Genomic DNA, 11,679 nt, shown 5'->3' with positions numbered 1-11,679 from the left:
TTCTCTCCCTTTCTCTTTCCCTTCCCCTCTCTAAAAATAAATAAATAAAAATATTTTAAAAAGGGATAAATGATAGTATCTACCCCATAGCATAATTGTGAGCAATAAATGGGATAATCCAAGAGCACAGAGCTTAGCAGGTACTCAGTGCTCTGAGAATGAGGGACACACCTGAGGCCTGAGGTTGGCATCATTACCTGCGGTGGTGATCTGTATCTGGTGGCTCACCAGAGCTGATTTATAGATTTGCAGGAATTTTGCAAGCTAGATGTTAAACAGTTATTAGCTTGATGGGAAGATTTATACCATGGATATCAGCAAGTATCACAAGTCGAGCTTTTCATCTTCCTAGAGAGCTTGTTGCAAAACATTTACCAAATACCACTGGTTAATTAAATCCATTCAATAGATAAAATCCAAAGAAGTTAAGTAACTTACATAGCAGATAAAGGAAAGAAATGGGATGTGAACTCAGTTTTTTATCATTTTAAACCTCAGTTCTTTCTATTCATCTGTAAATATATACATAAAATTTTGTACAATTTTCACAGTGGCTCATTCTTCTCTTTCACAACTATTTGTTGAGCACCTGTATATCTGCAGAACACTGTTATAGGGGCTGCAGCATCTACAAACCAAAAAAAGAAAGGCTGCACTGCCTCACGCTTACTCTTAAGGAGTGCACATCATTGCATTAAAACCTTCAGGTCATTGAATTCAATCCACTTGTCAGCACTGGGCTAGGTAAGAACCCAAGGGCTCTCTCTACTCAAGACTTGGACAAAACTGTGAGATTGACAAGCTGTCTTGGAGTCCACTCCCCTTCACTGCAGTGCAGCCCAGGAATTTTTCTCCCTGCAGATATGTCCTGGTCAGAATGTAAGCAGATCATTAAGAAATGTGTTTATCAGCCCTGGCTGGCGTGGCTCAGTGGATTGAATGCCAGCCTGAAAACCGAAAGGATATCTGTTCAATTCCCAGTCAGGACACATGCCTGGGTAGTGAGCTAAGTCCTCAATGTGGGGTACAAAAGAGGCAACCACACATTGGTGTTTCTCTCCCTCACTTTCTCCTTCCCTTCCCCTCTCTCTAGAAATAAAGTCTTCTTTAAAAAAACAAATGTGCTCATCATATATTAAGATGTGACCCTTTCCTCATCTTACTTGCATTTTCAGAGAATAATCTTCATGAGAGAAAAGCCCATGGGAAGTAACCTGGCTGAGAAAGTACCTGTCTGTAGGCCATCATAATTCGTGCAGGTTATTTCTTCTTCCTTCCCATTTCTGCACCCAAAGGTAGCACAATCTTCAATGTTTCCCAAACTTTAGTCATTCTGACACTGCCTTTCTATTTGTTTATACTCTGCCACCTGTTTTTTAAATACTTTTTCTTTAAAGTTAATCAATCCACTTTTTTGCTTAAACAAGTTTATTTTAAAATAAAATGCCTTGTCATTGCCTTTTCTAGAACACCATGATTTGTGAGGAATAATGACAGTCATAAAGTAAATATGTAGGAGACTTCCAGCCAAGATGGAGAGGTAGGTAGATACACTGTGCCTCTTTGGTTAAAAGAAGGACAACAATAAATTTAAAAACAAAAAATAACCAGAACTGACAGAAAATCAAACCATATGGAAGTCTGACAATCAAGGAGCTAAAGAGAAGAAACATCCAGACTAGTAGGAGAAGCAGAGATGGGCAGCTGGGGCAGAGAGGACTCCCAGCAAGGTGGCGGCTGGAGGACCACAGCAGGTGAGGTGGTGGAACAGGTGGCCCCACATTTGCATGCAGATAAACTGGGAGGAACAACTGGGGAGAGAGAGACAGCACAACCCAGAGTTCCAGTGCAGGGAAATAAAGCTTCAAAACCTCTGACTGAAAACACCTATGGGTGTTGCAGAAACACTTATGGGTGTTGCAGAAACTCCCAGCCTACAGGAGAGTTTGTTGGAGAGATCCACAGGGTTCTACAATATACACAAAACCACCCACCTGAAAATCAGCACCAGAAGGGCCCAATTTGCTTGTGGGTAATGGAGGAAGTGACTCAAAGCTAGCCAAGAGCCAAGCAAGAAGCATTGCTTCCTCTCAAACCCCTCCCTCACAGACAGCGCCACAACTCAGCAACATGGGTTGCCCTGCCCTGACAAATACCTAAGGCTCCACCCCTTACTATGTAACAGGTGCCCCAGACAAAAAAAATGGCCTAAATGAAGGAACAGATACAAGCTCTAGAAAAAAATACAACTAAGCAATGAAGAGATAGCCATCCTATCAGATGCACAGTTCAAAACACTGGTAATCAGGATGCTCGCAGAACTGGTTGAGTATCGTCAAAAAACAGAGGAAAAGGTGAGGGTTATGCAAAGTGAAATAAAGGAAAATGCACAGGGAACCAGCAGTGAAGGAAAGGAAACCAGGACTCAGATCAACAATTTGGAGCAGAAGGAAGAAATAAACATTCAACCAGAACAGAATAAAGAATGAAGAATTCAAAAAATGAAGAGAGGCTTAGGAAACTCCAGGACTACTTTAAACGTCCCAAAATCTGAATCATAGGGGTGCCAGAAGGAGAAAGGGAAGAGCAAGAAATTGAACACTTATTTGAAAACATAATGAAGGAGAACTTTCCCAACCTGTCAAAGGAAATAGATTTCCAGGAAGTCCAGGACACTCAGAAAGAAGTACACACCAAGGCACATTTTAATTACATTATACAAGATTAAAGGTAAGGAAAGAATCTTAAAAGCAGCAAGAGAAAAGGAGACAGTTACCTACAAAGGATTTCCCATAAGACTATCAGCTGATTTCTCAAAAGAAACCTTGTAGGTAGGAAGGGGCTGGAAAGTAGTAATTCAAAGTCATGAAAGGCAAGGACCTACATCCAAGATTATTCTACCCAGCAAAGCTATCATTTAGAATGGAAGGACACATAAAGTGCTCCCCAGATAAGGTCAAGTTAAAGGAGTTCATCATCACTAAGCCCTTATTATATGAAATGTTAAACGGACTTATCTAAGAAAAAGAAGAAGATAAAAACTATGAACAGTAAAATGACAACAAACTCACAACTATCAACAACTGAACTAAAAAAACAAAAACAGAAACAAACTAAGAAAATGACTAGAACAGGAACAGAATCAGGGAAATGGAGATCACATGGAGGGTTATCAGTGGGGAGGGTGACGGGGGAGAATAGGGTAAAAAGGTACAGGGAATAAGAAGCATAATTGGTAGGCACAAAATAGACAGGGGGAGGTTAAGAACAGTATGGGAAATGGAGAAGCTAAAGAACTTATATGTATGAGACATGGACATGAACTAAAGGGGGAATGTGGGTGGGAGTGGGGTGCAGGGCAGAGGGGAATAAGTGGGGGGAATGGGACAACTGTAATAGCATAAACAATAAAATGTATTTTTTAAAGTAAAAAAATGTAAGGTGGAGTGAAAAAAACAAACTTCTTACCAGTATAAAAAAACAAAAAAAGTAAACATGTGGTTATTAAAATAGAAAAATGTTTAAAAATTATATCTCCAGTCATCTCACAGGCTACTAGTAGGACCCATATGTCGCCCTAGAAGCCCTGTCTGAGAGATGTGGGCTCTCTCTCCTCCCAGGAGGTGAATTAGCATTTTAAATACTCTGACCAGAAATGTTTATTCTAAGGTTGGTGGCTCCAAGTCAAATGTTTCTCAATTTGCAAGAAAGAATAATAAAGTAAGGGTTTTTTTAGTTCATTTTAATTAACTCAAAGTGCTTTCTGATTCCTGTTTTTCTCCACACTGGCCTCTTTTTCAGACAAATCTTTATTCATACCTCTTTCTTGTCAGCAGACTTCAGCTCCATCATGTAGACTCACCCCTCAGACTCCTCACCAGCCCCACCGTCCGCTGCACAGTTTGGGGGTTTCCCTTCCATCTTGATCCTCCCCACACTGTTGACATGTTGACATAACAACTCTTCTCATTTATAGGAACATGATTATTCTTCAGAAAACTCTGAACACAAGAACAACCAAAAAGTAGATAACGTTTTTTTATTTTTTGTCCTGGATGATAATGCTACTGAGTTGTCTTGGGCATGTAAACCTCTAGCACAGATGCCCTCTCAGCTCTGGGGGTAAGGATCTCAGAGACCTTGGGTCTGAATTAACAGGTGTTAGAAGTTTGCCTAAACCTAGAACAGTAAGTATACCCTGTTGATGCAAGGTCGGGCCCCTTGTGCAGTATTTCTAGTCAGCAAGTATACCCTGTTGATGCAAGGTTGGGCTCCTTGTGCAGGAGTTCTAGCCAGCATATCTTGAACCCTATTCATTTCACCAGTGAAAAACAGGCTTGTTGGGTGATCCAGTGGGAATCTCAATTTGGATTGAAGATGAATGTTTTGGCCACCCTGGCAAGTGGGAATGGAGAAACAATTTAATGAGATTTAGAAAAAATAAACAGTGGTAATGGTTCTTGAATGGAGTGTTGCAGAGCAAAGTAATACCTTTTAGTCTCACAGGAATTAAGCCGCCGTGGTCAGAGGACAAGCAGCGATATTGGCAATTTCGCAGAGAAATCTCTGCTGGATGCTCTGTCACAATGCAAAGCAGCCACTCACTCGGCCTATTTATAAGCTAAATGTGCTGATGACGCTGCGTTTTACATCTTGTACTTTTCTGGAGACATAAATATTTACAGTTATGAAGACATTTGCAAAAACACTTTCACGTATCTATTGTCTTAGAGACCTCAAATCAAGCCAGGGCTGGCCATACATCTTATGGACAAAGATATGAGACTCAGGGATGTTGGAAAGTCAAACAAGGTCATGCCAACAGAACTGGAGAAAAAACTCAGGTGTCACTGCTCCATACCCTCCATACCCTGTCACTTTGCCATGCAGGCCCCAAGGAACCCAATTCCAAAAGAAATTCTTGTTTGGCCAAATTGCATCTTTCCTCTTGTGTCCTCACACCGAGAACTGAGGATGGCCCCCACTGCCCGGTCACCTAAACTGAAAATCGTGGCATCTTCCTAGACATCTCCCACTCTCTCATTATTAATCCTTTTTAACCTCTGAGATCTGTTCCTTCTCTCTGTACATACTGCTGCTGTCCTCACCACCTCTCACCAGTACCCTTGTAATAGTGTTTCAGCTGGGCTCTTTGCCTGTAGTTTGGGAACCCCTCTCAACCCAGGCATCCACTACCCAGCTGCCTGAGTGAGCTTTTAGTATGCAGTTCTGAACACATAACCCCTTGATTAAAAGTCTTCAAAAGCTTCTCAAATACACTGGAGTCTAATCTCTCTCTCTCTTTCTACACACACACACACACACACACACACACACACACACACACCATACACACAGATAACTAGATGTTCCCTCCTTAATAAATTACATTCACTCTTCTGAATATGCCAGATAATTTTGCCTGTTTATTCTCCTTGGAAGGGCATTCCCTCCTGCACTAACTGATACTGTTTATAACTCAAGACCCAGCTTGAGGGTTATATCCCCTCAGAAGCTTTGCCTGATTTTCCAATAGAACTGACATTCCTTCTCCATTGGCCACCTTATGTCCTATACATACTTCTGCTTTGGGGGCCTGTGATGCCTTATCATACTCACTTATTTACTTATTTACTGCAAAACTTGAGCTCCTAGAGAGTAGAGAACTATCTTAATTATCTTTGTATATCCAGTGTCTAGTCTATGGTCATTCCACCCTAAACACGCCCGATCACGTCTGTATATCCAGTGTCTAGCATGGAATAAACACATTGTAAATTAACTAATTATTTCATTAATTTCTATAGTAATTAATGTGATGGTCTGTGGGCCATCACAAACCATGTAGGCTATTTCCCCTTCCCTCCTACTTCTCTACCCAGATGGACTGGTGATTACTCACCAATGATTTTCAAACTGGATCTCTTCTCTGTTAGATGAGGTTAAAGAAACCCTGGAGACACTCAGAAATTTGTTCAGTAAATTTGCCCAGTAAACAGGTAACCCTCCTTTTCAAGAAAAAAATAATAGCCCATAAATGACCAATCTTACTTGACTTTTACCCAATAAATTCCAACCCTAAGGACTTTATTGACCTAGCAGTCAAGGGAAGTTTGTTCATCCAATCACGTGCTTTATCAATTCATTCCTCCTTACTTACGTCAGGGTTTTTCTTTCCATAGTAAATTATTGATTCTAGATGAAGGAACCAGAATGCATATACACTGTCTACAAAGAGCAACAAGGACATTGATTTGTCCAAACCTGAACTTTTATTTCAGGAAGCTGTGAGAATAAGCCTGGTTAGGTAAGGCCAGGTGTGAACAATCATACGTTAGCACTCCAAGAGAGCTTAGAAATCAGCCTGGCCAAAGTTTCCCAGAGTGGGGCCTACAAATCATCATGGTAGAGTGCAGTTTGACTTTACATATATGCAGAAATCTTTTTCGTTTTACTTATGTGCTTATAATGCATATTAAAAAAGTCATCATCACATCTGTCCCATGATTTCCTAGATGTTATAGACAAGACTTATTTTTTAAAAAGGACTTATACTTAATGAGTCAATTTATAACAAATGAGTCAATTTAGAGGAAAAATGCAGAGAAAGTAATTATGTAAGTGAAAAGTCAACAAGGCAAATATCACGGTGTTACCCAAAGGACTGAAGCTGGAGAAATGCTGAGCTGATACAACACCTCTTCACGTCTCAGGCAAAGGAATCAAGATCCAGAGAAGCTAAATAACATGCCCAGGTCAAGCACGTGGAAGGCCTGGAAGGCAACATGATGGGTTCAGTAATAATTGAGACACTGACTATTCTATGCAATTTCAACTTAATGAATTTGAAAAAAGTTTTTATTGTTGTTAAATGAAAGTATTTAAAAAAATAATTTTAACTCCAGGAACCACCTGAGGGCAGAGAGGAAAGGCAGGAAAGGGGAGGAAATCCTCATTACATCACCTCGGCTGACCCCACAGGAGCCACGCCCTACCGCTTCTGCTCCAGAGGCGATGGAAAACTCCCTCACTGGAAACCCTTGCTAAAGGCATCCTGAAATGATCAGTGATTCCGTGCTGTCCTCACTGTTCTGCTTCATCACACTCGAAGTTTTGCCGGCTGGGATTTTTGCTGTCTTGGCAAACATGATGATGGTATCAAACCTAATGTTTTCTAAATTTTTGCAGAAATGCTGGGAAGACTTCCATGGAGACCTATTGTCAATTACCTGGAAAAAGAAAAGTTTGCAGATGTTAGAAGCAAGAACTGGGTGGGATTAGGCTCTGGGTTTTAATGAGAAGCATTCATATTAGAATGTTGGCTATTTCCTATAGCCTGCTAAAAATAACCTGGGTGCCTGCTTCCTTCTCTTGCTCTGCATTTTCAGTGTCTGCTCACACTGAAGATGCAGGAGGGCTGGAAAGTGTTCCTTGGATCCAGCACCAGTGCTGTTTGTTCAGACAATGTAATTTAGCTTTGACCTGCTCTCTTATGCACCAGTGGGCATGCTACCTTCAGGTTTCTGTTAGATTTACACCTGACGCAGCTTGAAGGTGATAAGGGAGGCACACACACCAAGCCCTGTTGCTTTTGCCCCTTAATCTCTCTTCCCATCACTGCCACCTACGTAGCCTGAGTGACCATCATTTCTTGCCTGAGCTACTAAAGACACTCCTGTCTGTTCTTTCTACCTTGAATCTACCCCTTTCCTCTAACCTCTAATCACACTGTAGCCAGAAACATCTTTTCCAACACAAATCTGCCCACTCCCATGCCCACCACCTCCAATTAAAACAGCTCAATGGTTTCCTGTTGCTTGCATGGTAAAGACTAGAATCCTGGACATGGTCTACAAGCAAGGTTCTTCCTGATCTGTGCCCTTGAACCCCTCCAGTTTCACTCTTCCTACTCTAATCCACCATCCTTACTCCGGTGCCTTCTGCCCACTAGTCTCACTACCCAGCTTACTCCCTGCCCCCCGCCCCCTTCTTTATCTACCTAACTCCTCCTCATCATTCAGATCTAGCATTAACCCTCCCAACAGTAGCTCCATGAGGGCAGGAACCCCACCTGTTTGCTTACCCTGTACCTTCCACATCTAATACCATGCATGGCAAAGACAGGACACTCATTATTTGTTGACGAATATAAATGTTAATCCCCTAGCTAGCCCAAGCCTCCCTTTCATGCAGAGGTCCTTTCTACGAGAAATAAAAATCTTGCTGCAACTAAATACAGCACGTCCTCTAACTCACCTGGTCAGTGGACTCTCTGGTTTCACCTCAGTGTTTTTGATGGAAACTCTCTGTATACACTAGGTTGAGGGTTTTTTCCCTGAATTTCCCTAAAGTGCGGAAATACATTAGTATTAATGCTTTTCAGCATAAACTGGTCTGACTTCTGCCTGGATCTTCTGTAGGGAAGGGTCCCTAAATAAACCACATTGCCACTCTCAATTTCTCTTTTCCAATGGAAGATTCATATATGGTTTTCCTTATTAAGTTAAAAATACACATTTTTTAACATCTCCATGCAGCCGGAGTCTTAGACGCTCACTCATGTTATGGAGGATGTAGGGAAAGAAGGGCAGAGGGAGAATAAATGGTGTAGAGGAAGGTGACTCAATAATTTCTACATGAAGCTTTATGCAATCTGTCTCTTGGGTGGGGGAGGGGGGAGAGAGAGAGAGAAGTTAAGACAATGGCAGGAACTTCAAGGCAAAGGAAAGTTAGGAGAAGCTAATGTAAAAGGTGAGATTACCTTCCTCACCCACTCTGCCCACACCTGTATCTCCCTGGTCTGCAGTGTACCAGTCCTGAGCTTTAGAGTGAGGTGGGCCTAGGGGCAAGAGGAAAGGACAGTGGTCCCCAACTGTCCCCCACCCCCAGCACCCTGCTTACCACCTTTCCTGGAGAAGCTGTGTTCAGCATCTGATGCTTTTGGAAATCTAGCCCAGCCTGTGATGAGGGAGTTGTTATTGGCACATTCCTGAATTCTAGCTTGTGTTTTTATATGATGATTATTGCGAGGATATGCAAAAGTCCAAGAGAAGTCGGTAAACACTGGGAAGTTTATCTGTGTGCTCTGTGACAGCTGGGCCAGCTTCTACATGCCAAATGTTCGGGGCAGGGTCAGATCAAGGCTGCAGATGGTTGCTGGCAGAGAGCTACTATTTTGGGGGCACAGGTCATGGGAAAGTCTTACAGTTTAAAGTTAGTTTCTGTGCCTCTCCCATAACTTTTCTTTTAGCCTCGTGTATCACAATCATCAACAGTCCTATCAAATTTGAAGAAGTCATTGGATATCTTTGTTGAAAAGTCTTGATATGGCTCTGCCATAGAAGCCCACAGGATAAATGGGCTCATCTTACAGAAGAAGGGGCAGGCAGCCTCAGACCTCTCATAGAAGGAAAACATTTAAACATCTTATTCTGCCCTTTTTGGGCATATAGTTTTCAATTTCTGATCCAGTCTGAGTTTTAGAAATTCTGTGTTTCTTTCAAAAACTACAGCTGCAAAAAATACAATAGAATACACATCAATGTGCTTCATTCAAAAATATAAGTTCCAATTTCCAAAGGGCAAAGAGTTGGGTTTTGAGATGGTTCATCTGGGGGAAATTGCCCAGCTAAGTGAATAACAGGGAAAGCTCAGGGTCACACTGGCAGATGGGAAATCTGTGTTGTTCTATTGTTTCTTTTTTTTAAATTACTTTATTGTTGTTCAATTACAGTTGTCTGCATTTTCTCCCCACCACTGCCCCCAACCCCAACCAAACCAGCCTCCCACCCATTTCCACCCCCACTTATTATTGTCCATGTGTCCTTTATACTTGTTCCTGCAAACCCTTCCCCTTTTCCCTTGAAATTCCCTCCCCTCTTCCCTCTGGTCACTGTCAGCCTGTCCTCAATTTCAGTGTCTTTGGTTATACTTTGCTTGTTTGTTTGTTTTGTTGATTAGGTTCCTGTTAAAGATGAGATCATATGGTATTTGTCTCTCACCACCTGGCTTATTTTGGTTAGCATAATGCTTTCCAGTTCCATCCATGCTGTCGCAAAAAGTAGGAGCTCCTTCTTTCTTTCTGCTGTGAAGAATTTCATTATGTAAGTGTTCTATTGTTTCTCATTCATCTTCTATCCATGGGTGAGATCAGAAATTGATCAAGGGCACAGTGACCCAAGGGTTTGGGGGAAGAGCAGGAAGCAATCATAGATGAGGGGCTAGTGCTAGGGCTCTGGTTTTCAAACTTTAGTGCATAACAGAACCACTTGAGAGCATTGTAAAAATGTACATTGTCAGACCTTCATGACGTGTGGCCCAGGCATCTGCATTTTCAGTGGGCATCATGTGTTCCAAAACAACCTGGGAGAAAACTGCTAGGATAGCTAAAATACAATAAGGGGGAAAATGGGTAACTGTATACAAAATACATCATATTGTTAAAAGCTTAGGGATAGAAGACAAATATTAGGTAAAATACAAATCCAAGAAAAATTGCAGGATATTAGAAAGTTGAGTTCTATTCAAACATCAAGCAAGGACATGGTTGGCTTAGCTTTAGAGTAGCTGAAAATTAGTAAATTAGGTACCAAATTTGTGTTAAGTGAGAGAAAACCCAATTCAAACTGGGTTAAGAAAAAAACAAAAAACAAAACAAGAATTTATTGGTCCTTGTAAAGGGAAAGTATAGTGGTAGAGTCAGTCTCCAAGAAATTCAGGGGCTCAGACATCATTGAAACTCAGTCTTTCTGCCTTTGCCTCTGGAATACTTGATTCCAAGGCTGGAATAAAGAGAACTCCTCTTCCTAGGATATTCCAGGAAAGAAAATATCCCAGGATTACCTTTGAGTGGTCTAGCTTGGGTCATATGACTACTTTTAAAACAATCTCTCTAGCCCTGGCTGGCGTACTCAGTGGATTGACCATGGGCTGCGAACCCAAGTGTTGCAGGTTCGATTCCCAGTCAGGGTACATGCCTGGGTTGCAGGCCATGACCCCCAGCAACTGCACATTGATGTTTCTCTCTCTCTCTCTCTCTCTTTCTCCTTCCCTGCTCTCTCTAAAAATAAATAAATAAATAAAATCTTAAACAATCTCTCTGGTCAGGGATTAAAATACAATATTGCATAGTTCTGTATCATTTTCCTACCCTTAGATCTGGGGAGAGAAGTGGTAGATGGACAACCAGACCCCATGAATCAGAAGTACGGGGAAAGGGAAGATAGTGTCCTAAGGAAAAACTCAGACTATCCTTCCCAGGAAAAGAAAAATAAATGCTAGGAAGTAGAAGCTATAATAGTTCCCCACAATGGCTGAGAAATAGTCTCATCTGTTTAATTTTACAAAAATGTTACTATTCAGTTAATATTCACTTATCTTAAGTAAAGAGTTCTACATTTGAATGTTGGTATTACATTATTATAAAGGCCTGTTTTGTTATTAATAATCTTCAGTGGATTATAACCTCTGCAAGGTCAGAGATTTTATCTTGCTTATCTGTATGTAGAAAAGCAGTCTTCAAAGTAAGACGTTCAAGAAAGTATGTTGCACAAAGACAATAGTAGAATTTCTATTTATGTTTCTTGCCTAATTTTTTTCAGAATAAAGGGAAACTTTATTAACATTCAGTATATGAATTGATGGATTGGCAATGGATTGAGGCTTCAATGTGTTCAGCAG

At 41.2% G+C, this 11,679-nt stretch overlaps 1 long non-coding RNA gene across 1 annotated transcript; it reads right to left on the bottom strand.

Moving 5' to 3' along the window:
• Positions 1–6,876: 6,876 nt before the first annotated feature.
• LOC123808968 lies at positions 6,877–9,030 on the bottom strand. Its single transcript, XR_006783859.1, has 3 exons — positions 8,902–9,030; positions 8,257–8,345; positions 6,877–7,229 (listed from the first exon to the last, which is right to left on the bottom strand). It is a non-coding gene; the product is annotated as an uncharacterized LOC123808968 (long non-coding RNA).
• Between the last annotated feature and the right edge of the window lie 2,649 nt (positions 9,031–11,679).

Source organism: Phyllostomus hastatus, unplaced genomic scaffold, assembly GCF_019186645.2.
Source record: "Phyllostomus hastatus isolate PE091 unplaced genomic scaffold, TTU_PhHast_1.1 phas_scaffold_501, whole genome shotgun sequence".
Lineage (NCBI taxonomy): Eukaryota > Metazoa > Chordata > Mammalia > Chiroptera > Phyllostomidae > Phyllostomus > Phyllostomus hastatus.
This window is presented reverse-complemented; position numbering and strand designations above follow the sequence as displayed.